Raw genomic sequence first — 27,653 nt, 5'->3', positions numbered from 1 at the left:
CTGAAGTTCCTGTCACAACTACTGAAGAGGAAGTGAGGTTGCACATTAGCTTAGGTTAAAAGTAACACAAATTCTGCACAAAAATCAGATATCTAGATAGACCGTACGTGTATAACATGTCTACATCCCTTTGTTTTTTACAGTGAAGGAAGAATCACATCTGCTCATGTGAGTTCTCTTCCTTCTCCCTACATACACAGCTGGAGGGTTTTGTTTCTTTGGTTTGTTTTTATCAATGCAAAATCTGCCTTCTTAATGATCCAATCAGTCTCATAATTTCAAACTCCTACAAAGACAAGCCTGAAAAGGGTATCAGACCAACACCTCTCTGTAAGTTCCCTTCAATGACTTTCTCAAAACATACCAGAAGTCAAGGGCTTATAAGCTTGCTAGCCTCAAACAGCTGAAGGTCACAAAATTTTCAAACTTTATTTTATGAACAGTGTGCGTACTTTCCCTTTCACACATGGAAATGCAGAGGGGAAACCGAAGGCAGCTCAAGGCACCAACCAGAAGGTATTAACACGAGCCAAAAAGCCAGACAATGCTGACCAGAGACTTCCCTTTGAAAATGAAGCTCAGAAACACCTTTCTGTCAAGGCCATATCACTACTGTTGATTTTGCACACCAGGCTCTTTGATATTGCAATGGCAGGTACCAGGGAAAAAAATTCAATTTAAGTCATTAGAAAAGCCCAAGATCCAAAACAGGAACTCGCAAGAGAGCTGTTCTGATCCTCTCCTGTAAATCTACTAGTTCTCAGGAAACAGATCAACCTCTAACAGAATCAAAAGAATGCTTAAATGAAGAACGGCTTATGGAAAGAGAGAAGGCAGACTTATTGAGGAAGTACAAGAAACAAAATGGCTAAGAGCCCTTATTTGGGAAGAGGATGACTTTTTCAAAAGAACCAGCAGTTTCAAATGATAACTTAGCTGTAGGACTGTTAGCAACACAGGACAGAGTAACAAAAGTGGTTAAGAATACCCATAAAAACTTCCCAGCACAGTACTAGTTTATTTAGTCTCTCCTGACACTCTAAATTTATTTCTGCCCTGATTCTTACAGCTGGGAACAGCTGTACCTACAAGAACCCAATTCCCCCTGTTTTCCTCTTTCATCCTCCTATACCAGGCACCCTTCCCAGGAAAAAAAAAAAAAAAAAAAAAAAAAAAAAAAAAAGCTGCCTTTTTTTTTTTTTTAACCATATGCAAGTACATATTCCTGAAGGAAAGGGGGCCATTAACATTTAAACACACTTTAAAATTTCAGTATGTTTTTGTACTATATTTAAGTACATTTAGAAAAAAGTTAATTTCAATAAATTAAGCAAATGATCTTCCAGGATGAGGGAATACATGAGTATGAAAAACGAGACCACCTTCACAGTAATGAGTCTGTTTATTACTTTCTAAGAACCTCAAGAGATGAGAGAGCCCTCTCCTCTCCTTCCCCGACATTTAAGTGTTCTCCAGAGAAGAGGCACTGATGCTAAATTTATTAAACTAGCTAACAAGTCCCAGGCACCTCAGTAGAGAAAGAATCTGCAAGGTCACCAGTTCCTAAACGGTGCAGAGCACGTCACTAGCGAGGAACACGGCCGTTACAGGGAGGTCTGGAGCCGAACACAAGTAAACTCCACCAGGTTATTGGGGTGGGCTCCATGCCAGCCCACAAGCTTTATGAGAACGCAGGAGCAACCGCCATGCAAAGGAGACAGTGCTGCAAAGGTGCGAGAAAACGGAGCTGCAAGAGGAGGAAGGAGGCAGCGATGGAAGCAAGCAGCGAGAGGACACCGCTGCCAGCAATACCTGTGCCAGAGCCGCAAGACTGCAAACTACCAACTTGAGTAAGGGCAAGAAATACATTTAAGGAAATCTCCCAGGGATCTGGAGGATTAAGCAAGTACGTAAGTGATGTATGTCCCACCTGCCCACGTCAGGTCACCCGAGCGCTGCCATTTAAAGCTCAGGGAAAGGCAGCAAGGAAAATGGTGACTCCCTACACCGCCGCCTGCAGCAGGAGGCATTGGGAGGAAGGGACATGCCTACCCCAACCCTGCAAAATCTCAAGTGCCTCCCCAGGCTCTGCGCACCCCCTGTGCTGCCTGGAGCCTGTCAACGCAAAGGGACCGTGAAAAAGGGCAGACCCGTTCTCGTTAAATTTAGGCGTTATATATAGGCTGTGCTGTTGAGAACCATCAGTAAAAGCAAACTTTGGGAAGCCAGGCTGGGAGGCTACAATGTAAATCCTATAATGCCCCACCAGCGACGCGAAAACCAGGCTCTGAAACGACTTTGGAACAATTTAATCGCGCAGCCAACGAACGCCCTGGGCAAGCTGCATGCGGCCTTGGGGGTGCGGCGAGAGGGGTTCCCTGCGGAACAGGCCGGAGATGGGTGTTACACACACGGCCATCGCAGGTTGTTTAATTAAAAAAACAAACAAACAAACCAAAACAAACGAACACCGCAAACGCGACAAGGTTTCTCAACCAGCAGCACCTCACGAACAGGGAAGGAGTTCTCTGAATGTCACCGCGGGCTGGGCAGGCCGGCCCCAGCCGAGCCGAGCCGCCACCGTTAACGGCCGCCGGCGGCGCGCGCGGGGCTGAGGGAGCGCGCTCCCCTCAGGGGCGGCGCCCAGCCTCGCCTCGCTGAGGAGAAGCCCGCCCGGCCGCGGCTAGTCGCCACCGGGTCTTGGCTAGCGTCAGTCACTTACTTGTCCAAACTGAAACACTATATTAGCTGCGCAGGGAGCGGGCTAGAGAAACCGCGCTTTTCCTGACAGGGCAATTTCCTGACCGCCGGCCGCTGCCGGGAAGCCCGCCGCGCTTCTTCCCCCCCCCCCCCCCCCCCTGCCCAGCCTCCCCGGGCCCGGCCGCGCTTGCGCTGCCGTTCCCCGTCGGGGCGGGGAAGGGGAGGCGGGAGCGGCCGAGCCTCCCCCGCTCGCCTTTGAAGGCTGAGCCGGCCGGTGCCGGCATCTGGTTTGCATTTGGGGGCCCGCGCGTGGAGCTCTCGCCCCCAGCGCTGTTAAAGGGATCTGCTGTGTGTTAGGCATAGCTGTCAAGCTGCACTGCCCTGGAAAGCCGAGAGTGCGCTGCGCCCTGTCAGGAATTCAACTGATACCGAGTATTTTTGCCTCGGAAAGGGAATCGTATTTCTCCTTTATTTAAAAGCGAATAAAACAGAAACAAGGAGGGGGGTTGGCTCTTTTCGTTGAAGGGGTTGTTGCCAAATCGTATTTCTCAGCCGCAGCCCTGCTGTCCTACAAGACTGCAGAAATATTGGGGGTTGCAGGAGCATTTTGCATTTAAGCGGTGCAGGAAGCCACAGCGAGAGCCAAGGGGAGAATAAATACAGGGGAAGGAGCAGAAGGGTATGTCTGGACTGAGGACATCCCCCACCTTGACCCATAAATATATAATCGCCTCTTAAATAAATAAAACAGGACTGCAGGCCGTGAGTTAGATTTGCTGCACGGGGTTACTCCGTTTGGGAGTTTCACTGAAAAGTGGTAACATTCCTGATGTGAGGAATAAACCCTCAGTTTATTTAAGGTCTGCTTAAAATGGAGGACAGGGCAGGGCAGTAGGATCCCCTCAAATGCATCCCTTGAAAACAGAGAGACCGGCCAGCAGTGGCTGCGCGCTGCAGCAGTGGGTAGGACCAGACCCCACCACCTCCCTCCACAACCCACGTAGGGAGGAGCGGATGGAAACCCTCACATTCCCATGATGTCCAAACACTTCTGAAGAGGCCCCAGGGAGCCACCGGGGATTTTTCCCGTTATCCCCCAAATATTCTACAGCAGGAAATCGTGTAGCAAAAAGCTCTCTTGCAACATTTTCAGAGTTTTCCCACTTTGGCCCAGGCAGAAATACTGCAGGAACAACCTTGCTCAGGGAAAGATGAGTGTTGTCTCGTGGTTAGAGCACAGGGTTCGTGGTCAGGAGCTGTGGGTTCTCATTCCAGCTTTGCCACTGAATCATTTTGAGAGCTTCGCTAGTCACTTTGTATTAGAACCAGTTAGTAATTTTCCGTTGGAATGATTTTCTGATGGAAAACACTACTTCTACAAAACTGAAATCTTCTGGGTGAAAATCGACTTTCCGTTGGGAATACCTTGTGTCTAGGCGGGGTAGGAAAGGACATTAGACCCAAACTGAAGTATTTGGAGTTTTCTTGCATTGGTCCAAATGTTTTTCTTTGAATAGATAGATACCACCCTCCTGAGTGTCATTCCAAGTCAGCTCATTGCACGGTGGGAGCGTGTGCTCTCATGCTCTGCTTTGCTCCCCGGGAGGTCTGCACCTCCTGTAGTGGGATGCAAATTTCTCTCTTCTGAGACGTGTACGTCCCGATCTGAGTCAGACCGGCCCAGGCACGCGGGCACCTGGCCCATGGGAACAAATCGTAGCGTAAGGCTACCACTCTGACCAAGGAAGCGCACCACAGAGAGTATTAAGTTCAGAGACACAAACAAGCTGTTTCGCGTTAGTTCAGTGACCCAAAACAAAGTACTGTAACTGTGGATATACCAAAATGTTTTGTTCAACTGAAAAGCAGTAAAATGAAGCCCAGAGAAATGGACCTGAGTGTGCTTCTACTCTCGCTGACAATCAAATCCTATAAACCCTTCCGTACACATGCTGAGCTCCCGTTTATAGCTCTTGCTCTTCGCCCTCCCAACTATCTCCCTTCTTCGCTGTTTTGTTCCAGAATCCTATTCCTCTGTTCATTAAAACCAAATATCATTATTTCTGTCCTCTGTATATTCATAGATGGCTGACAATTTCTTTTAATACAAATAATGCTAGTTCTGCTCCCACAGTGTATATGCAGACACCATTTACATCCCTTCTTAACTTTTGTTTTGCCAAGTTAAACATTAACCGTTTACATTTTCTTTCATAACAGCAAGTTTTGGATTATCTAATAAGCTTTCTCTGCACTTGTTTCAGTCAGAATTCATCTTTTCTGAACATGTGTGATCACAGCCCAACATAATGTGTAATGTTCAAAATGATGTCTTGCTAGTGAGTTGACAGTGGCAATAATAATTCCCTATGCACCCTTTTAGTTACAGACAGGGATCAATTTTGCCTTTTCTACACATATATCACATTAGTATCTCGATTTATCCAGGTCTTTTTGCTCCAATAAATAGCAGGAAAAAAAAATAATAAACTGTCTAAGTACAGACAAATGTATTAACTCTTCCTTAACGCATTTTTCCATTTCATTACACTTCTCTAGCACTCACATGGTTTCTTTCCAAGGGGCTGACAAATGAAGATATTTTCAAGAACTGTTACAAGATCTCCAGCCTCCAAAACCAAAGTCCTGAAAATGCTTTTATTTTAAACGAAAGATCAAAGTTTAGATTATCACATATTCCCGAGACCACATGAGGCTTAATTCATTACTCCTTTGAAATATTCTGAAAGCTGAGGGTTAAGAGGTGTTATATTAGTGCAGAATAATGGTGATTAATTTGTGCTTCATACCAAATGCAAGAAAAGTAGACGCGTGCAGTGAATCCTCTATAATTTCAAAATCTTTCTATAAACTTGAAAATATCCTGTAGATATATGTACCTTAAATGGAACACAAGACCACTTTTTTCTGTTTAGAGTGTGGCTGTTGTAGTTCTGCTTCAGATATTACCGCTTCAAATAACCTCCCTCTTTTTCCAAGATTCTGGACAGATTCACTTAAAATATAGCCTTTTGCCTTTTCATTACAGAGTAACTAATGAAAATTCCATTTTAAATGTGCTTTCTGTGAGACAGGAACATTCTTTTTTTCATTATTAACAAAAGCCCGTATTTCAAGCTGTAGGGGTACAGCTTCAGGTAGCGTAAATCAGCATTGCTCTGAGATGGCCTGCAGTCCTCTCAACCAGCACTGCAGAACAATTTAGTGGTTTTAGATGACAGTTGGCATCTTTGAAATATTCTCTTTTGCAGAACTAGACTAGATGTGACACTTGCTGGAGAAGAAATCTTGCATAAATCTGTCTAAAAAGACTCACTTAATCATATTACTTCACTAGCAGTGGTAACCTTTGGAGGCCAAAGTCCAGACAGGTTGAGAAATGGAACATGAGTACATAAAGGTGACAATTCCATTAACTGCAATCAAAGAGAGAGGTGAATGGTGAGATAAAGACAAATGACTTATTCTATAAAGAAAAGAAAATATGTGTGTGAAGGGGAAAGAGACAGAATGAACATTTTCCAGCCTTGTCAAGGAAATAAAGATCCAGTCCCGCTCCGCTGAGATCAACACAAAAACGTCTCTTGGCCTCCCTGGATGCAAGCTCTGGCCCAGCATCCCAGCCTCCTGTTAAATGTTAGTGCAAACCATCATTTCAGGAGCGCGCATGTACACAAGTGAGACGCCCTAGTAGAAAACTACATGCAGAATGTCTTGCTGAATTGCCCACCATCGCCGTGCTGGGAAATGCAAATGCTGGGCCTAGCTTTGCAGTCAAGAGGGCATTTTGCAAAAATAAGTGAGCGCAAAAATTGTTGGCATTTCTGAATCCAGTGATTCAGGATTCTCAAATATACCAGACAAGATCTTTCAGTCTAGCGGGGCGCACTTCAACCCCAGAGGCTGAACCGAAATGGCTTTGAGGCTTTCTTTTGGGCCCCAAATCAGAAAGCGTGGGTACATATTGATAACTGAAACTACCACCACAGGGGAAAAAAAAAAGTTCTTACGCAGGTTCAGTGCCAAACTTCAGCACAGATAAAAGAGAGACTGTCAGGACATATTCTCATCCACTAGCCTTCAGTGAGGCCAAGGACGGCATAAGTAGCATCGCTAGGACAACTTCACATTACCTAAGTTTTTTCAGAGGAGGTGGAAGCTTAGAGAGTAGCCATGCTGGCTACTGAGCTGCTTTGCAACAGTAGAAATAAAGCCACAAAGGTATCTGACCTATTCTCTCTCAAAACTTTCTGAATTTAAGATAAAGAGGAAATGAATAATATAAAATCTATCTATATATACAATCTCCTCCTCACTTGCAATTTTACCACTTATGTGTGGCGTTTTCAAGAATTTCTATGCAGAAAACTTCATCTAAAACTGATCCATCTACCAAAACAAAACACGCAGATAAGCAAATTGTTTTACTTACAGAAGCAGAAATGGATCTCTGAGCATTCAAAAATTCTGCTTGCCTAGGTATTGATGAGCACAACAACTGCAGGGAAGAAAAGATTTATAAAGGGTCGTGTAACACGTGCTTGCTTAGGCAGTTAATACAAGCACCTGAGGGTGGTTTTCAATCTCATTTTTAAGAAGCAGTATAACACTGGTATAGGAAATAGAAACTGGGGAATACTCTGGATGAAATGCTTACTGAGTCATTAGACTAGGACTATTCATTCAAACAGGGAAATAGGGAAGTAAAAACCAATTGAATACTATGCAACGACAATAAGGGATTTTTGACTGTACAGTAGGAAAAAAAGGAAATTTCCTTTGGGGAACTTTTTCTGTTTTTAACAGAGATATTAAGTTACTCTTAGATACTAGAGCAGCCAAAAAGGGAAATCCCTGTTTTACACGGCTCTAAATATAGCTAGAAAAATAATTCAGATTTTATCCTTTTGTGGCCCATTTCCTTACATTTTGGGTAGCTCACCTTTGAATACAAAAGTCAGAACGTGATACAAACAAGCATACAAAATTTCAGGCTCCACCAAAATTCCAGTGTCTTGCCCAGGGCCTGTTCCTGCCTGCCTTCTTGGCTGGGTACCAATATCCTTTATTCTCAGGGGAGTCAGCCTTCCAAAAAACCACTTGGCACTTGGGTCAGGGCTGCTCTGTTTTCCTAACGTTCATGGCAGGCAGGATGTTTTCTGACTCTGGTACCCAACAGTTAAGCATTCCAGACAGCACGGGGATTTTTCTTTCAAAACCGCACTGCCCGTGCCATAAGAATAAGTGAAGTTCTGTGACACCATGTGATCCTTGTGGGAAAATAGGATTACTTTGTTGCCGAACAGCGATACACGAAGGAAGAACGTACACGACTCTTCCTACCTTTATAAACTCCTTCTGTGGTGTGAATGCTGAAAAAATTCTGGCTTAAAGTCATGTTTTCATCAACCGGTTTCCCTCTGGGAAGACTGCTGGATCACCACAGATTAGGTTAAGGAGAAGACCCCCTCCCCGCCCAAATGCTTGGCCTGAAGAGAAGCCCACTGCTGCGGTGTAGCAGAGGGGATGCTCAATAATCTTTGCACATGTTGTTGCTGTACCCATCGTGTTGCCGGCATGTGAAAATGTTCTGTTTGCTCCCCAGAACAGGATCAGTCTGTGAACACACAGCACAGATACCCCTGCAACTTTTGCATATCCCTTTACACTCCTTAAATATTAAAAATATGACTTTAACATTTATATTTTAGTAATTCCTGAGATCACTGATGTCACTGCCAACTACAGCTTTGCAGCCTTTGCCTTCTGAAACAGAGACTATGTAGGTGAGGGCAGGTAGGTTACAACTCACAGACCGGACTGGACTCCTCGCTGAGCAGGAGCAGACATACTGCCCCGCTCTGTCTGGGAGGCAGATTTGCCAGAGACATCTTCCATCATAGCTCTATGCCAAAATCCAGACGTGCAAAATCGTGAAAACACAATCTGTTAAGCTGGAAATGAATTTCACAAGCCAAGCTGTGAAAATCTGTCAAGCTCCTCAGATTTCTCAATACCTTACATCTCGTGAAAAATAACTAACAGAGGTTAAATATTTTTCTGCAACATCCCTTTGAGACTTTTTCCATAGAATATGACCAGCTTACGTGAACCGGTTTGTTACAGTGGTGATATATCATACAGTGATGCCAAAATCCAGTCAGCGTGGAGAAGGGTTGAAGAAAGCTCAAGCACACTTCAAGCGGCATGTCCTGGTGCCATGCCGGGGACTTTCTACAACAGACAGATCCTATTTTGCCCTTTGAATTCAGACACTAGTGAACACAGTCATGGGCGGCAAAGTACCGTCAGCATCTGTTAATTCGTAAAAAATATAATTGTCTGTTCTCCAAGGGTAAGATTGTTAACTGGAATCTGGACTTCCCATTTTATAAACAACATGCAGCCTTTCTCTTAAAACTCATTGCAAAATGTATAAATGATGTTCTAAAGCCAGCACTGTAATATTTTAAAATCTTAAATTCAACAGGGGCTTATTCAAGTACGTAAAAAGAAGTTTATAGGATCATTTAGCCACCTGCAAATCATACAAAAATAAACCAAACAGCACTAGAAAGTGGAATAAAATCACCATATATGTAGCTAGTTCCTATAGCAGTTAGATTTTCATGCTCTGTATACAACCCAAAACAAATTGTCTGCTTATAATTAAAATATGATACTGTTTCCAAAAGTCTTGCCTCTAGGGAGGTAATTTTATACCATGGGGCAGATTCGGCCCTGGTGTAGTATTTCTGATTTTCACGGAATTACACCGTTAAAGAATTTTGCCCAACATCTTACCCACACTGATGCAATTCAACTTTTAAGGGACAGTTATGGGGTTTCCTCCTAACTCAGGCCAAGTTTCTGGAACAAGGAAAGTCTGTAAAAGAAACCGTTGGAGGGATGTTTTAGTCTGGCATTTAGGAATATTCACATATTAGAAAACGTCACAGGATTTATTTTGTACGTCGTACACATTAGAATGTCTTGCTTTTTTTTCTTTCCTTACAGATACATTGCCAGTAGGAGGTCACAGCAAAACAGGATAAAACCCAAAGAAATGTAATGAAACAATTATAGACAGCTGTGAGTAGAAAGACATTTGTGGATCCGGTTAATTCTGGTTCATCTTTGTTATATAAATCTATTTTACAAACTTAATGTGTTGCCTGAGCTTGTAATATATGATTAACAGAATGCCTGCACCACTCAGGACTCTGGAGAAAAATGTAATATATTAATTCTCCAACATTTTAGGTAACTTTAAATATTTTGGGCATGATTGATCTCACATAGTGCTTTGGATTTGTGCTTTGCATGACAGATGGAAATCAGAATATACACACTGATGCCCTCACTGCTGTTGAAAACTTCTGTGCAGAATCAGAGAAAACGAGCTATAACACTTCCCTCCTCCCAGAACTAACCTGGTCTTTCCTAAAATCATGCAGCATCATAGGTCATGGCCGAGAAAACAGGAGTCTCCCCAGCTCTTCCTGCCAGTGCTGCACATACCCGGCACCGTGTGGGTGGGTGGGTGTGGGCAAACAGTGGAAATGTGATGCTGTCAGAGGTCTGGGGGAGATTATTCCATTCCCTCTGCAGTTGTTTGAGCTGCCCAAACAGCATAAAGCAGATGCCTAGGCTCTTAAAGCTTCCTGGGAAAATCAACACTGTTTCAAAACCATATCAGAACCAAAACTATGGAAAGATTAATCAGACTTGGGTCAAAAGGGAAGAAGGATGCAATAGCTTTCGACAGCAGTGAACTGGTAAATGATGTACCCAATGTTGAGCTCTCTTACAAGTCACAATGTTCAGTGCATCACATCGAAAACTCATTTAGACTATTGACATAATATTAGAAAGAACATGGAAAAAGATAGAACAATCAAAGGTACATTTTGAATTTCCTACTTGCATTTTTACACTAATCTGACAATCATAAAGCCTTAGTGTAAATCAAATGGATCAAATGCTATCAGTAAATTAAAACTTATATAGAAATATGTGTACAAAAGTTAAAAAACCTTTTGGCACAGAAGACAGATGCAGTTCAGAGTTTCTTCCAGTGTTAAGCACAAGCAGCAGAATGAAACTGCTTTAAGCATTCTTTAAAATCACATTCTGGTTGCTAACCTTTGGATTTGGAGTTTGTCTTTCTGAAGCAATGATAAAAGCATCACAGCTTTAATGAACTTTTTAAATCATTGACCAGTCTGAAAAACTGAAAGTGAAATAAAAAGCAAGACACAACAAAAATAAAAAATACTGTACATTGTTGCCCTTTCTGTCAGCCACAGCTAGGAAATGTTGTCATAAAGCAAGATAAAAAATTGAGGAAGGAAATGAACGGTAACTGCACTCTTATTTTAGGCTATTTTATGTCTGATTGTTTCAGAAGTAGGAGTACGAGGCTGGGTACATAACTCCACCCTCTCCAAGAATTGACCAAATCGTCGTTTCTGTGTGTGATCCAAACATGGGAAGAGTTTCCTTATCTACAGCATGTTGTAGTCATGGAAATATCATGAGATCTTCTAATTGACACCTCGTCCCCATCATCACAACACACACTGAAAAGTCATCATCTTGCGAGATACAGGACTGGACAATTAGGAGGGCAGATAATCATCCCATGGGCTGCAAAAATTTGCCTCAATGGAATCCTGGCCACCCAGGGTCAGCAGCGAAGAAGCAAGCCCGCGCGCAGGGCGCAACTCCACCACGACGGGCACCCTACCTGTGAGAGCTCCGTGTGGTTGCTCAGAGCACAGGGGCCTGTACAGACCCCGCTAAGCTGGTGACAGGGTTTGGGGAGGGAAGCCAGTGGGTTCCAACACCTCTGTACGTACTCCCTTTTGCTGCCTTCAAAGGGAGTGATGCTTTAGCTCTGTCCACTCGTTGATTTGTATATTCTACTGCTGTAAGTCAAATTTCCCCCCACCAAAATCTTAAGGTAAGCTCTAGGAATTGAGAGGAGGGAGAAGAAGCTTTTACTGAACGAAGCAAGTTTTCCAGAATAAAACCTCATCCTTTTCAACCACCTATTACAGTCAATCTGATTGGCTAGTGCCATGCTTCAAATTTACTCAGGTTTTTTCCCTTACTTTATTGCTTTTAAATTAACTGGTAGCTCAAAGTTTCATCTAAAGGTATTTTGTATGCTTTTTCTACCTTAAAAAAATGCCCATCCAAGAATTATTTACCCAGCACCTAGCTTTAGGAAGTCACCTTGGTATGGGAGGAAAAATATCTGTTAGAATTGCTTTATTTTAATATGTTAGTGAAGGGAAAGAAATCCCAGATAGAGCTGTGGATGTGACTGTTTATCATAATTTGAGAAAATATATGTTCTAGGTCAGCTCAGTGGTACTCGTGTCACTGAGTTTCTAATGTTGTTGAAAACTGACACCAATAGCATGATCTGAATAACTTAAAATTTTGACCCAAGAGTAATGTCCCTCTTTAAAAGAAAGACCTCTAGAATTAAGCCTTCAGCTGCTCCATCTTGAGCTAGAGAACTATTTTTCCAAGCTGCTGCCTGTATTGGGCTTCAAACCAAAACCAAATGAATGCAAATGAGGAAGCAGTTTAAATACCTGGAGGCTTTGGGGGGTTTGGAACATCAAACCCTTCGAGTACAAAATATTTGTAATTTGGTATTGCAAGCATTTCCCTTCCCACTGGAAGGTTAATTTATCATAGAGACATACATTGCTCTCAGACCATATCACGGGCTGGTCATGTTCTTGCTACATTAACTTAATCTCAACCAGAAGAAAATTAGTGTCACCTGTGGTGGGTGTTGTCTTTGTCAGATTGCTCTCTTGTAAAAGGGAACCAAGCCAGAGGCTGAGAGTAAGGCTAAGGATCTCAGTGGTATTTTTGGCCCTATAAACGTGGCCTTTTCAAGGTAATCCATATTTTAGCAGCAGCCCCCGATGTCATCTTCATTTGTAACCTGTTGCCATATTTATTCCACAGAACTTTGCACAGAGCCTACGACTGCGGAGGCTTACTGACTGCAACTCCTCCCAGCTCAGCTTCCATCAATACATCCCAGCCATTTGCAGCTTGTTTAGCATGCGAAAGCCCACACTGGTACTCTGGGTTGAGTAACGATGTTCTTATTACACCCACTCAATGTCCTTAATATTGGGTAACAGGAATCCAGGGGATGAAACAAGCTGTTACTTTTGGTTTCTATGGTCCTGAATCTGTAAGCTCTAGTTCTAGGGGGGGTATCTGCTCTTTGACAACACTTCCTATATTGTGTTTCAGCCAGGAAGATGGATGTACCTTAGTTAAAATGAGTCATTCACTGAACCTAGGCCAAACTTTGAAGCAAATCTGGGCCAGTTTACTGCCTCAGGAGGAAACCTGGTTTTTGCATGAATTAGATGTGAAAATAAGCAGAGCCTGACTGACATCTTCTCTGAATTCCAACTGTAAGGGTAAAACCCAGCGGGCATGAGCCTCAGGCATGACAAAAATGAGGAGGGGAAAATGAGGCTTCCTGTCTCCCCTCCAAGAGCCAGAGAGACACGTTATTCAGAACTTAGGGTAAATTGTTAATTATTTATACACTAATTAAGTAATGTTTATAGAATGTCTTACATATGTAAATTGCTGTAAATATGGTTACATTTTTCCTGCAGTCTCCAATTAAATGAACTTTCATTTTAGAGCAAAACAATTCCATACCAACTTGTTACACCAGTTCTTTAGCCAGGCAGCTTTTTAGCTAATGGTCTCGGCTCAAGCTGCACTATTGTATTCCTTTACAGAAATTTCTGTGCTGGTTGGTAGTTGTTTTAATTCCATCACAGATCACATTCTGTTTAATGATAATTTGATTTTGCATTGCAAGACCCAGATGTACATTAGGAGGTCACAACCTTTCCATTTATCTCTTAAAGTAACTATTTTTTCCCCAAGTTCCATCAGGTTAAAACAGTTAGCAATTTTTCTCCTTGAAGTGTCCCTTCAGCTTGGCCAAGATATATAATAGATCAGTGTAGCTACAAATGCATTACAACATTAGTCATCAATTAGTTTTAAACCATCACTGTAATATATCATTTATCTAGCTTGCTGTAGCACTATTGTGAACATTTAATTTTTTAAAGGCATCTTGATTTTTTAACCTGACGGCCGCATCCCCCTTTTGTCTCCTATACAGACATCTCCTTAAGGAACAATAAAAATTAGATTTCTTTGACCTGCACTCAGGGTTCGTTTAAGCGAGATGGATTTTAATTGCTCTGCCTAGTCTACCAGACAGCTTTTATGTAATATTCCAGACATTTACGCACTGTCTTTTCCCTTGCTGTAAGCAGGTGTGTGTGCCCACAAATGCCTGTAAAGCAGCTCTTACAATTCATTTCACATCTCTGACAACCCTCTGGGAAATTGCTTACTTTGAGATATCATTGGCAGCAAATTAAGGGCTCCAGTCATTGCCACTTCTTTCCTCCTAATACCATTTTCTTTTGTCTTTAAAATTCAACTTGTTGTGTGGCTAATTCTAAAAGGACTTTGCTGAGGACTGTGTTCCTTGTGCTTGCATTGTCATCATACAACGCAGATGACTCACCTCTGCATCTCCCGATAGTGAGAACGCGTGCAGAGCTTTACCTGTCTCTCCCCAAATCCACATTGTCCTTCTACCATTTGCAATACATTTGACTTACTTAGATTTATGATTTGAAATAGTTTGGAGTATAAGTCAACTAAGACTGAGGGAAGCACGTCTATGCCACAGACGTTCAGTATCTTGAAGTATCTCTAGCTTCAATTAGTAAGTCACGCGAGCAAGTTATCACAGCATTGACTCAGAGCCCAAAGCACCCTGACTTCTCTGCCAGCTTGGAGTAGAGGCAGAATGAGCTCACATTTGCCCACGATGAACCTTATTTGCTCCAGCTGCTCCAGCAGGGAGAGGAGAACCTCATGCGGAGAGTTCTTTCCCTGCTGGCTCTCCTCTTCCACGCGTGATACGATCTGAAGCTGAGGTCCTCTATTTTTCCTGTTCTTCCCATTCCTAAAAAGGAAGATTTGGCTGTCCTGTGAGTTACCAAATCAGCACAAAAAAATGGGCCTCCTAAGCAGTTATTTGTGCCTACAGCTGGTTCTGGTCTACTCTCTGTTGGACACACACATGTACTTAATTCCCATTTGTGCTGGATGCCTATTAAAAGAACAAATCTGCAAGTGAGGAGGGTCTCTTCTACCATGTCAATGGAAGTGAAATACGTAAATCTCCTGCATGCTGAGGGCAAATGTATGCTTAAAATGCTTGGGAGAACAGCTGTGAAAAAGAATAAGTGGTTTGTATTATGCTGCAAAGTGTCACTGATCCAACATGCTAAGCTGATCCTCATGTAGTACGTTGTGCTTGCTCCATGCTTGCATTATACTGCCTACTGCTTCCATGTGTGGGTAATTCAAAATGCACAGCATTTCAGACAGCATAGAAAAAGGGACAAACCTGGCTTCTTCCACCGCAGTATAACCAGCATGGTTCACAGCAGCAAGGGACAACTGGATTGGAAAGAACAATTCCAGTTAGGGACCCCGTGCAGTGGGAGGAGGTGGAGATCATGGTGAGCCAGAGAGCGAGCTGTGGAGGAGCAGGGGGAACTGCCTGTCTTTCCCAGTCTGGGAAGCCATAAGAGGGATTGGAATCATCTTCCTCGTGCCACTGTTTTTCTCCCGTTTTATCTGCCAGTGGTGAATCCCAGTCACTCGGGAGACATCCTGGAGTGAGATTGGTATATGATGATAGGTGAATGACAAAACTTTTAAATAATATTAAGGGTTCTGTAGGAGACTGTGGAAGGAAGTCCCATTTCCTTTCCTTATAACCGAGCACAACTGCACACTTGACCAAAGGCCACAGTACATCTTCAAAGTGCAAAATACAACTGCACAGCTCGAGGCATTCGTCTTCCACCTGCCCATTCTGAGCCAGCACCTGAACCCCATGATAAACTGCACATATGGATTTCCTCTGGACAAGAGAGAGAAGCAGCAGAACATGTTGGATGTTAATTATGACACCGGTGGAAGAAATTCAGATGCTACACTGAGAGAAGCCTTATAAGACTTCTACATGATATAGAAACTATGAGTACAGCAGTGACATCAGGAAAGAGATGGGAGGTCCAATGCACGCACTTTGCATATAGACAAATAAATCTTAATTTCATATTCTCTTCTTTTTCCTAGGGCTTGTATATCCATCAATAACACACACCAATATTTTTTACTTCCCTGAGAGAAGCACTGAAAATCAGTACCCATTTATTTAGTACCAAACAAAATAAAAAATAAGAGCAGGCTTCAACACTAGAATACACATTTCTAAACCTCCGAGGACCAGATGCAGCAGAGCTGGAACACTCAACTGCTGTAATGTGCACCGAGGAGTCACATTTGTTCAAGAAAAGTCACATTACTTATATTAATTGGATGTGTCCAGCTCATCCTGAGTCCACTTAAGCCTTGGCAAACCTCTAGCTCCAAGGCATAACAAAAGTATTAATACAGATATTCCTTTATATTATCCCATTTACATAACGACTCCCACCTTTGCAACCTAATACTTATTCTTTGGAACACAGAGAACTATTGACTCATATCTGGACTGGGATGCCAAAAACTCCTAAATTTAGAGATGTTTGGAACAAGAGAGTTTGGTTCAGGCCCATCCACAACAGCAAATTAAACACAAGTCATCATCTGTGCGAGCGACATTTTCAGCATGTCCAGAGCCTGGCGTGAGCTGACATTCTTTCTCCCAGTAAGATTTACAGAATTTGCGCATTGAAAAGTATTGAGGTAAACCATGGTCTGAGGGCCAAGTGCATAAATTAGGCCTGTCCCCTCCCTTCAGTAAATTACATATATACACGCTGTAGGTTGGCTAACTATGCTTTTGGCAGCCTGAACAAGTCTGTGTGAGTGCATCTTAACAGAAGGGGAGTTTGTGTCATACTCGTGCATTTACATTTTCTTTTCTAAGACTTTGGTGCAAGGAATATGTTGTACATCTTTTTTTTCCCTCCATTCACATCAATACTAGATTAAACAGACAGAAAAAAATGTAATATTAAAAGTGTTGGCACATATTGCACTTTCTCAGCAGAAATTGTGTCACTTGTACGTCGGTTTGGTTTAAACCATGTAGGTCAATTTGAGGTCAGCAAGAAGTGCTGGATTAGCATCCTCAGAGACTGAGGTCCTCTCCCCATTCACAGAACAAGTCCAGATCAAGAAATGTCAATTAAAGCTTCATGCACAATGCTTCTTCCTTAGAAGACAGTTATATTTCCTCAGGCCAACGAAGTGCTCACCTGTTCTTTGAGCCCTCTGTTTATGTGGCAAAACAGAATGACCAGTTGGCGTGATGACAAGGGGACTGACACTATCAAACTGCTTCTTTAAACACTGTCAAGATTTTTATGAGCTGCATATTTGCAGTAGTCCATGTACCTGCGAAATAACTGAATCACTGTCTTCCATGTGTCATAACGATGCCATTTCTGGGCTGTTCCATCTTCCTCCCACAGAACTACCATATTTTAGGTAAAGTGCAATGGCCTAAAAACCCAAATATGTGTTGCAGCTCTGACTGGCTCTTGGTGACTTCTAAAAAAGTAATACAGTGAATGCCACTAGGAAACGCACACATCGCCCCAAAGGGATGCAGTTTGCACTCTAGGCTTCAGCCTTTCAAACTGGATTATCTGTGCAAAGCTTTTCTCTGTGACCTGAAGAACCAGTAGAATTATTTTTAATTGAAGACGGAGAGCCTCACATAATCAGATGACATGAGAACTAGGGCTTTCTGAAAAATGGAAAAGAAGGAATGATTCTGGATTAAATCACAAAAGAACTATATATTGTGCCTACGTCTTCTTCTGAATTTCCAGCAAATTCATCCCCTTGCCAGGCATCTCTCTCAGCCCAAGCCCTCCTCTAGCAAAATTCTTTGGTATCCCATCTTCCAGGCGGCCTGGTATCTCTGCTCCACCTCCACTTCTTTTCAGAAGGTCTTTCCACAGATCCATGGCATTCCAGCACTGTGGCATTCCTCAGTCTCCCTTTGATCAACTGGAGGATGTGCTACTTTGCACAGCATGTTCAGGCTCTTCCTATCATGTCTTCGGCCCCTCCCAACGTCTCCTGAGCAGGGTGAGGGAGATGAACAGCAGAAGCAGTTGCAGGAGTGTCTGGACAGAGGGTCAGAGCTCAGTTTCTTCCCTTAAATCCCCTGTGTTGACCTCTTAGCAAGCAGAACTGTTGTTCCAGAAATGAGATCCAGAAACTATTTCATTCCAGAAGTGAAAGTTGAGGGAAAGGTTTCCCTCTTTCCAGTTCTTTCTAAAATTATATTCAGGAAAACAAATTGACTGTTAGGGGCTGACCTTGGGAGTTGGCAGAGTCTGACGAAGGGCAGCAGGGAGGAAATCCTGCGTGTCTGTCTGCCGGAGCATTCTGTCCTCTTTTTGGCATTGCATGTTCAGCCCTGGTTTGGAAGTGGCCACTGGATGGGAGGTGAATTTACCTGAAGAGGGAAAGAAAGCGATGACAAATAAAGCGGACTGTCAGTTCCCTGTTAGCACGTGACAGGAGGAGATGGTGCACCACTCCGTGAACCCTCTCTCCGTACCTCTGGAGCACCCAGCTCTGCTACTCTCTGCTGTGCCGGTCCTCCAAGCAGCAGAAGCCAGCCTGCAAGCTGCGGGGGCAAAGCTGACAGCGCCTTAGTGTTGAGTCTGCTGCTTCGGTGTTGATGGGAGCCCAGTCCTGGAGCACCAGCACTGCTTACAGCAGCTCCCTCCTTGGCTTTCCCCTCCTGTTTCCTTCTGTGCCTCATCTACAGAAAGAGATCTGCTGCTTCACAGTCCCTTCTCTCCTTTGAAATTAGGACTATGCTTCATTAACGGCCCCCAAAACACAAGCCTGAATGCAATTCCCAGACGCATGGCTCTGGAGGCTCTTTCCAATGTGCACCACATTTTAAAAGAACTGCTTTCTCTTATGCCACTCCCTCCTATTCCCAATAACAGAACAGCCTGGTAGCAACTACAGCAAACTCACGGTGGGAAATATAACAGTAGAGAAATATTCAGTGTTCACAGCAATCTCCTTTCCTATGATTTAGCAGAAATGTAGCTGGCGTGGCCTGAATATTAAAAAAACAGTCTTTTGAGCATACTGCAGAAACTGCTACTACAAAGTTATGAAGTTCCAGAACTTCTATTTCTGTAAATAAAAATTTTCCAGGGGAGAACATACAGAGGAGACAGTCATGTGCTCTAGCCTGAACAGGAATTGAGAAATTCAGGGTCTAGTCCCAGTTCCACTCGCAGACAGGTACCTTGGTTCACTCAGCTTCTGCTTTCCATCATAAGACCAAAACAATGATAATAAAATTCACAATGAAAGCAATTGAAAAATATTTGCCTAATTATTTAGCATGTGTTTGCACGCTTTGCATGTTAAACAAGGGATTGTTCCTCAGCTCACAAAGGACAGATAGGGAAGTAGAAAGCGGGTAGGAGAACAGGAACAAAACCTAATACATGTAGAAGGAAATTCAGTTCTGTAGAGAAACAAGCTGAAATGCGTATTTAAGAGAGGCTAAAGACGCAAAGACTCAGAGCCTGGTGGAAAAAGTCAGGGAGTTCACACCAGGAATATAGGCTATGACACAGAAGGAAGTATGGAAATAATTGTGGAAGAAGCTGATAAATGGGTGGACTGGGCTGGAAATACTGGTAGAGCTGAAGGCAGTATCGTGACAGGTGTACAAACGATGACGATGATGAATACATTTTCAGTTTGGACAGTGATGAAGCATGAGTGCTGCTGACTAAGGGTGAAACAGCCCAGACAGTGACTGTTAGATTCTGCTGCTCCAGGGCAAGATGCATTGGACTGCATCTAAACCAAGGCAGGACTGCCTCGGAAATAACGCAACCTCTGTGAGTGTTATCTGCGGATCTCAGCCACTTCCAAAGCAGTGCTCAGAGCCAAGCACCCGCCTGAGGAAGGTATTGCTCCACAACTCTTTGATACGCCACATTTACCAGCAGGTTCAACCAGTAATTCATTGAAACAGGCATTCAAGTCAATAGGACAAACCCATGTGGGAATAACTGTGAGTCACGTCTTGCAGGAGTGGCACTCCTGCCCTGAGCCGAGCCCATCCCAGAGCTGTTCCCTTGGCATCCAGTGAGGGTCTGCCACAGATCAAGTTCTCCATCTGAAATACCAAGCCCTGCCTCATCTGGGACAAATTTACTGCTTTGATCTTTAGACCCCACTTTACGTGGACATGCCAGATGAGGTTTCCTAAATACTCAGACATCCGTGGAGACAGAAGTATCAACAAGAATTAATGCAGAGATATGTCACCTTGGCAAATTTAACTTACTATGTCCCCTTTGTGCTTTGGCAACTTTCAGCTGAGGCTGGTTGTATGATTTGTTGAACTAAACTAGGGAAAGGCTGATTCAAGAACAAAAAAATGGAGCCGAAGAGGAGCTGGGGTTTTCATACTAAATGAAGTAAAATGATAATCACCTATCAAGAGAAAAATATGTGATAGATGCCTCTGGCAGTAAAATTCTTAAGAGCATCACGAGCTACAGGTTACAAGACAAAAGACAAAGACATAAAGAAGAACAGATTAATCCAACCATGGGAGAACAGCAAGAAAAGCAGCTGGTTCAGATATTCATATTGACAAAACTCTGGCTGGCTACCAAATATACTCTTCCCACCCAGAAATAATTTGGGCTTGAAGGGAGCATAAACATCCCTGATTATTCTATATCGTTAATTGCCAATTCTACTTGGTGTCCAAATGCCAGAACATTAACATCTGAATTCAAATATGATGTGGTCCTTATCATCTGAAAGTAACTACACCCTCTGCCCCACAGTACACTCCTTAGGGTTCACATGGGGAGAAGCATGACTTGCCATATGGAAAATATCAGTCAAAATAAAATATTTTTATCTTATGTTAAGAGTCATTCACAGTCTCCCACTGGTGTTTGCCATAAAACCAAGAAAAAGTGAGGTTGTTTAAGCACTGTCTAGTCTCAGAGACTGTGAATAGATGTCCATTGAGTTTTACTGCAGTCTGGTGCAGTCTTTCTTGATGCAACACGCACGTTTAGCCATCTACAAATTCCATAGATGTTTTTAGTAAAAGTGGGAGGTTGTGCTACCAAAGGAGAACATGAGCCAAAGATGTTCTATTATCCATATCCTATTAAAGGTCAGACAGAGCTCTTACCTCAGTGCTATAATGTGACCAGAAACTTAATTGAAAATATACAAAAAGGTTATTAATAAAGAGATGAAGCTGTAGTAAATTTAATACAGCTCACAGAAGGACTTTTGCTGGAAAGAGAAGGTTATATAGATAGATAGATAGGCCTTTAATTAAGGTGTATTGCTGGGTTAAGTGTAAATTTTCCAAGCAAGCATGAAGATAGAAAACTGGTAATTGCTTCCAATTTATATTATAAAAATCAGTCATATTCATTTTACTTCCTATGACAGCCTTACTTAATTCTAAGGTTCATTCACTTAATTGGAAGGGAGAATTCTTTGAGTAAAAACATAAGGAATTGAAAAGAGACAGACAGATTGCAAGAACTGAACGAACAGCACTTTAAATGAAATCATTAAAACCCCTCGTCCAAGATTCTCAATAGATTCATGTTTGCTGTCCTCAAGGGATATTTATTATCAAAGCTGAGTAGGAAAAGATTGGAAATTATATCAGAAAAAAGTCTCTAATGGTCTTCTTGAAAATTGAATCTGAAGAACTCCCTGTCTCTATTACTATCATAATTTTTCCATGTCTCACAATTAGTGTAGACTAGAAACTCAACTGTTTCTCTCACTGAGACCTCTTGCAACAGTGGTATAACTTGGTCAACAGTAACCAAAAGGTACACGTGCATACAAACAAATTTGCTTCAACCGTTTTCTTGTCTTTTACTTGTTCACAACAGAGAGTTACAGGAGGGAGTATGTTCAAAGAGAGCATTGTTGTAAGTATTCATACAACTCTCTTTGCATAAATATGCCTCAGAAAAAAAGCCTTACTAAAGCGATGAGTCTCTGTGGGTTTGGGAGTTACCCAGTTAGTGATAAGGAAACAATAATGTGGTGGCTTAAGTGGCAAATAACAAGCAGTAATGATAAGAGCTAACATTTTAAAGTCATAGTCCTAGAGAATACAAGTAATTCACAAGACTAAATATCAGAATCATTTGTTGACTACTATTGAATAACAAATATACATGTCTTTTGCAGGTAAATTGCCTTAAAAAAAGATTATGTTCTGAGGGGGTTTGTTTAGTTTTTCAGTGTTTCACACAGACAGCTTCAGTGATATCTAGATAACTGCCTGCTCTCCTTCGCCTGACAAAGAAAAACCAACACAGGACAGCTGTTTCCACATTTACTGTTACTGGATAAGAGAGATAATTCTGTAATTATAATCAACCAAGGTGCACTGAATTTTAATCTCCCAATGCATAAATCAAAGTAAGTGCACCACGAATACACTCCTGGCATGGGCAAGGGGGTTCTGCTACAGACAAATGCATCAGCAGCACTGTGCCCAAGTCTTTCTGGGATCCATTTAAGCAACCACTTGAAAAGGATCCATAGCAGAAAGAGAACCATAAAAGTGGGGAAAGCTGAGGCAAAGACAATGATAGGTAGCGCAGAGATAAATCTCTCCCTGTCAGAAGTCAAATGATGTTAAAGAAATTACTCTGCGGACGGTTTTGGTGTACATCTTTGGTTTCTGGGGGGAAGTGACAAGGGATATTACTCCATCATTGGATATAAAGAGAAGGTTAAAAACGTCCTGGTGCTAACTGTTCAGCAAATATAAAATAATCATGTTGAGAAAGTATTTAATACTTTCAATTTTTGAAAGTGACGAGCAAGCTTTAACTAATTAAACAGCAAGGTTAGAGTAATTAAAAGCTGAGATGTTAGGTTGCTAATAGGAACAGAATAATGGATTGAATAGAGGATTCAATCAATTCAAGACTAAAAGAAAACACCAAAACATTCCTACGTTTACATGAAAGGAATGAGATCTCAATATGTCAAGAACATTAAAGCTAGCAACAATAAATTTTTATCTGTCAGCAGGAAGGGAAGATGGAGCTCCAGAAAGCCCAGGGAGGATTAGGGAGAACAGTAGACAATCAACAGTGAAGCAGAGACAAAGTTGGGAACATAACTATAAAGTGCTTGAGGAAATCCCTAAATCCATTGGTATTAAAGCATTTACAAAGACTTGTCAATTTTGTGGCCAGCCTCACTATCAGGAGAATTCTGTCATTTATGACAGTGGAAGCAGGATCAGGTCTTCAGGTCAATAAATAAAAAAAGCTTTAGTGAGGTTTGAAGTTATTTCATGAAACGCACTTATGGTGATTTGCTTAAGGAAGACACAGCTAATAGCTAGTAGTAGGCCTTAGCCGTGAATACAGAAACAAGTTAAAGCAAGGTAAGATACAGTGTGAAACCAAAGCAATTCAGGTACTCCGTAGGGAGCACACGCTATCAGAGTTCAGTGATACCTTATGACAGCAGCAAGGCTTTCCCAAACCTTTGCTTCTGCCCCTGTGCTACGCTTGCCACCCATTCATGTGGCAACACAACTGCTGTGGAACTACATGGAGAACTGGATCACTAAAGTATTCAAAGTAGAAAAAAAAAAATCCAAATAAAAACTGGGGGGGGGGGTTGTCTGTTTTCTTTAGCCCAGTTTATTTCTGTGATCTAATTTAAAGCATACCTCCACACACAGCTGGACTGGCACCAAGAGGAGGCAGTAACCTGCAGCATGAAGGCAGAAATGAACTTCCAAGAGTAGAAGGAACTTCTTAAAGTGGCTTTATTGCTTTGCTTCTGTTTTCAGTAAATGTAAAATAAGCCGCCTTCAGGAAAAGAGAAGTAAGCTAACTTCCATTTTCCAAGGGTAAAAGCAAGCATCCAGGCAGTTATCACAGACTTGCTGAAATGTTGTGTGTTCACACCCTACCTTACTCTTCTCACTAACTCTCAGAGGGACAGAGCAAGCACACCACATTAATTTGGCACTAAAAGTCAGTTCTGATAAACCTCCACATTTGCTAAGAACTAAGCCCTAAAAAGAACTTTCTCTGGTATCTGAAATAGAGTAAGACCGACAAAAGCTGAAGAAATACAATGGAAACTCCCTTTGCTTTCAGTAAGGACAGGGTCTAGATAAAGCATAAGAAGGAGGGAAAGGGACTGTGTTATTTCAGGGAAAAAATATCCAGGGTTCTTGCCCAGAGGGACAGACCCAGCCTTTCTTAACTGGAAGTACCCTCTGTCCCACTCTGTACCAGTTTCTGCTTCTCCCAACAAAACAGGAGTCCTTAAATTGTGTCTCTACTGCGTAGTGCTTGTAAAAGGACGCAGAAAAATGTAGCTGTTAAGATCAGCTTCCTCACTCCCTCTTCTGCTTTTGATGCCTCTTTTAATGCTTTTGCTTGTTCATGTGCTCTGAAACAACGGTGGAGCTTTGCATCCCAATGCTCAGCCAGACACAAGGAGGTACTGCTTACCCATCTGGTCCCGTCAACATCTCTCAACGTCCTTCACCCATCCCGCTCCTGCCACCTCTGCATCTTTGTGCCTTTTCATTTGGATCTTTAATTTTTAAACCCCTATTTTTTTCCCATGTGCCAAGTCTTTACCAGTATGGAGTGGCACCTTCTTCTCTAAAGCCCTCTGAGAAGCACCTTTCTGTCATGAAGCAAAAGTCACCCAATTAGACAATAAGCTGCATTTCCTTTTAAAGAGGGATGAACTCATTGCTCTCTAAGTAGTTCCATGAGCACTGGGACAAAAGAAACCTACTTCCCACTCTGTCTTTACCATATGGACTCTGATATAGGGGTTGTGTTTGCATTTCCCTCATAAGGGACAGTAAGAAGATGCCTTATCCTTTAATTGGCCAGCTGTTTGCACAAAATCTATAGGAACTTTATGTATTTAACCTCTACTTCCCAGTCAAATTTGGCTAATATCAGCCAAAACCATCAAGGATCACTAGAAAGAGAATAACAGACTGCCACATACATCCTAGCTGTGAGTCTTGTTTCCTTAGAAAACTTGGCTAAAATAATCCTAGCAGCACTTATCGTTTTTCAAGGACAGTCTTCATGAACAAAGGTATGATGTTGAAATATCTTTCTAACCATTCAGGTATCATTCCATGTTATACATCCTTTTTGGAGAAAGCTGAGCATAGTAACTAAAGCAAAATAAAAAGGAAAATTTGCCAAAGAACAAAACAACAACAAGGCACTGTTGCCTAAAATAAGGATACAACACATGAAAAGTTTGGTTCTCTTTCCTGACACATCTTTCTCTCTGTCCAGTGTTGTGGGGTTTTGATGGATTGATTTCTCATTTCAGAAGTTATAGAATATCTGACTTTTTTTTTACCAGTCCTGTTCACAAAAAAAATTATTTTCCAGATTTCTCATTCTACTACAGGAAGAAAAAAAAGTTTCCAAAATGAAGTATTACTCAACAATAAGCAAATAATGTAGAACATTTTTGCAATATGGTAATAAATTTTAAAATCTGGTCTTTGTTAGGGCCCAGCCTAAAGCCCTGTAATGTCTATGGAAAGACTTCAATCAGACTTGATCAGTCCTCATAAATACAGCTATTAGTTCTGACTGAAATGTTGATAGTGCAAAGTGAAATAACTTGGGGCTTCGCTTAGCCTTTTCACAAACAAGCGTCAGCAAGATCAATGGGAATTACGCATGTGCAGGCGTGGGCAAAAAGCAAGTACACTGTCTACTTCAAGTCCTCAGCTTATGTAGCAAATGTTATCCCTGGGACAACATATCCAGCACACTGTCAGTCAGCCCAACTGATTTTTTTTCTAAATAACAATCTGCAAGCACCAGGATGCCAAACATCAGAGAGTGATACAACAGCAGGAATAGGTCCAAAATGCAAGCTGAAACCAGGGCCAGATACGAACCTTCCCCTTGCTGCCTAGCTCTGCCGATCCCTTCTCTTTTCAGATTGTGAGTTTTATTCCAGAATTACACATTTATCAATCTTCTGAAAAAAAAGCAGTAACTTCTATGCTGTCCCCTAAGCCCTTCCATTTTGGTCTGCTTCAGGCCTTACTACCCCAGCTATATTTCACCTCTACTACTCTTTCTCCTTGGATCCAAGGAGGGCTAAGTGTGGCCATCAGAAAGCAAGCCTCAAAACAGCCTTAGTCTTCATGGTCCACAAGCTGGTTTAGGTAAAGGAGATCATGTCTAGCTCTTAAGTATGGGGGGTTGGGGGTTGGGGTGTGTGTGTGTATATATATATATATATATATAATCATAGAATAGTTTGGGTTGGAACTTCTAGCCCTGTTAATATTAGAATGATATGAAACTGAAAGGCAGGAGTGATTTATACAGTCACCACCACGCTAAAAGATAACCCGATGTAAGTGGTCGTATACTCTCACGGACAGTACACAGGGCTGGAGTCCAGAAGCCTGAGCTCATCCTGCCGCTGACATCCAGTTCAACCTTAGGCAAATTATACAGCTTGATCCTAGACCTACTGAAGTCATTGGCAAAGGTCTGTTTGACGTAACAGTGCAGGATCAGGTCCTGCATCTCTCCTCTTCTTTTGTTGCAAGGTGTCTCTAGGGTGAAAGTGTGTGAAGTGTTTCAAAGATTTAAAGTACTATCATTGTCATCCTGCAATTCTTATTCACGCCTGATAATTTTTACTTGTGGGAGTAGGCCCGTTGACTCCACAGTCGTCATTATTTGTAACATTTCTAGTATTATTCATAACACATCTAGTTTTCTGGCATATTTTTATGAATTTTGGAAGTGGAACACTTTTAGCAGCACGCTTTACATATTAATAGATGCATGATATAATTAACCAAAGAAATGTCGTAAGAAACACAAAGGAAATATTCTTCTTACTACATTCAATAATTAATTGCTCACAGTTACTCTCAAGACAAATCTGCTGTTCAAAAAGAGTTGTCACAGATCACGTACAGTGTTTCGTGGGGTCTTTTTAGTGAGTCTAAGTCAGGACTCACTTTTCTTAGTTTCAGCGTTTTACTCTATCAAAACGAAAAAGCAAAATCACACCTCAGGTGAGGCCGTAGTGTTAGTACTTTACCCTCAATTCTGCAAACACCTTGTAGGGATTTTTTTTTTACTCCATCAAACACAAGTTTAGCAAATCTTGGCCCATATTGCATCTACATGATGGAAATTTCAGCAGCTCCATAATGCTGCTGGGGTTTGTAGATCCTTCTCTGGATCCTCAAAAAGAAGTAAAATAAAGTGGGTCCGGAACACACATATGGGTTTGGCCAAGTTCGCCAAAGTTTAATTTTATGACTGAGTGGCCCAATTCTTTTCCCTTCATTATCCTAATAGTTGGAATTGCTCATTCTCTCATCTGTCATTCATTCTCTGGTGGTGTTGCTACAGAATGAAGAAAATGTCTTCCTCTAGGAAAGGGCCTTATAGGGCAGATATTCACAAGGTGGTCCACAGATTAGATGCCTCCCTATTTTCCCACCCCAAAAGGAGTGGTAACGAGCCAAAAATCTGCTACAAATGCCACCTATAAAGGAAAAGAAAGTTGCTAAGACACTTTCAGTACATGGACATGTCTGGAACAAGGTTAAGTGAAAAATTGGTAGCATCCACAGCACACCTGCAAAGCAGGAGCAGATGCTCTGTCCCACATCTGTGTATCTGTCAGTGCCAGTATGACTATTTCCAGGACCAGTTACATCTGGTTGATTATATATGGTTTAGGCGATTTCCATGATT

At 42.1% G+C, this 27,653-nt stretch overlaps 1 protein-coding gene and 1 long non-coding RNA gene across 10 annotated transcripts in view; one reads left to right on the top strand and one right to left on the bottom strand.

The window, feature by feature from the left end:
- Nucleotides 1–27,653, bottom strand: part of FGGY (FGGY carbohydrate kinase domain containing) — a 301,140-nt gene that overhangs the window by 144,996 nt on the left and 128,491 nt on the right. For 7 of the 9 annotated variants that reach the window (XR_003925915.1, XR_003925914.1, XM_030031900.1 and 4 more), the window contains exon 1: nt 9,526–9,607. The gene's annotated coding sequence lies outside the window, so the exon portion shown is untranslated. Of the gene's footprint in view, nt 1–2,722; nt 2,871–9,525; nt 9,608–18,161; nt 18,302–27,653 lie in introns of those variants that run through there. The other 2 variants (XM_041127624.1, XM_030031897.1) reach the window with 2 other exon arrangements.
- On the top strand, nt 1,481–9,888 carry LOC115348749. Its single transcript, XR_003925917.2, has 2 exons — nt 1,481–1,906; nt 9,739–9,888. It is a non-coding gene; the product is annotated as an uncharacterized LOC115348749 (long non-coding RNA).

This window comes from Aquila chrysaetos, chromosome 12 (assembly GCF_900496995.4).
Source record: "Aquila chrysaetos chrysaetos chromosome 12, bAquChr1.4, whole genome shotgun sequence".
Classification (NCBI taxonomy): Eukaryota; Metazoa; Chordata; class Aves; order Accipitriformes; family Accipitridae; genus Aquila; species Aquila chrysaetos.
The sequence above is the reverse complement of the archived record's forward strand: the minus strand, read 5'-3'. Positions and strand labels throughout refer to the sequence as shown.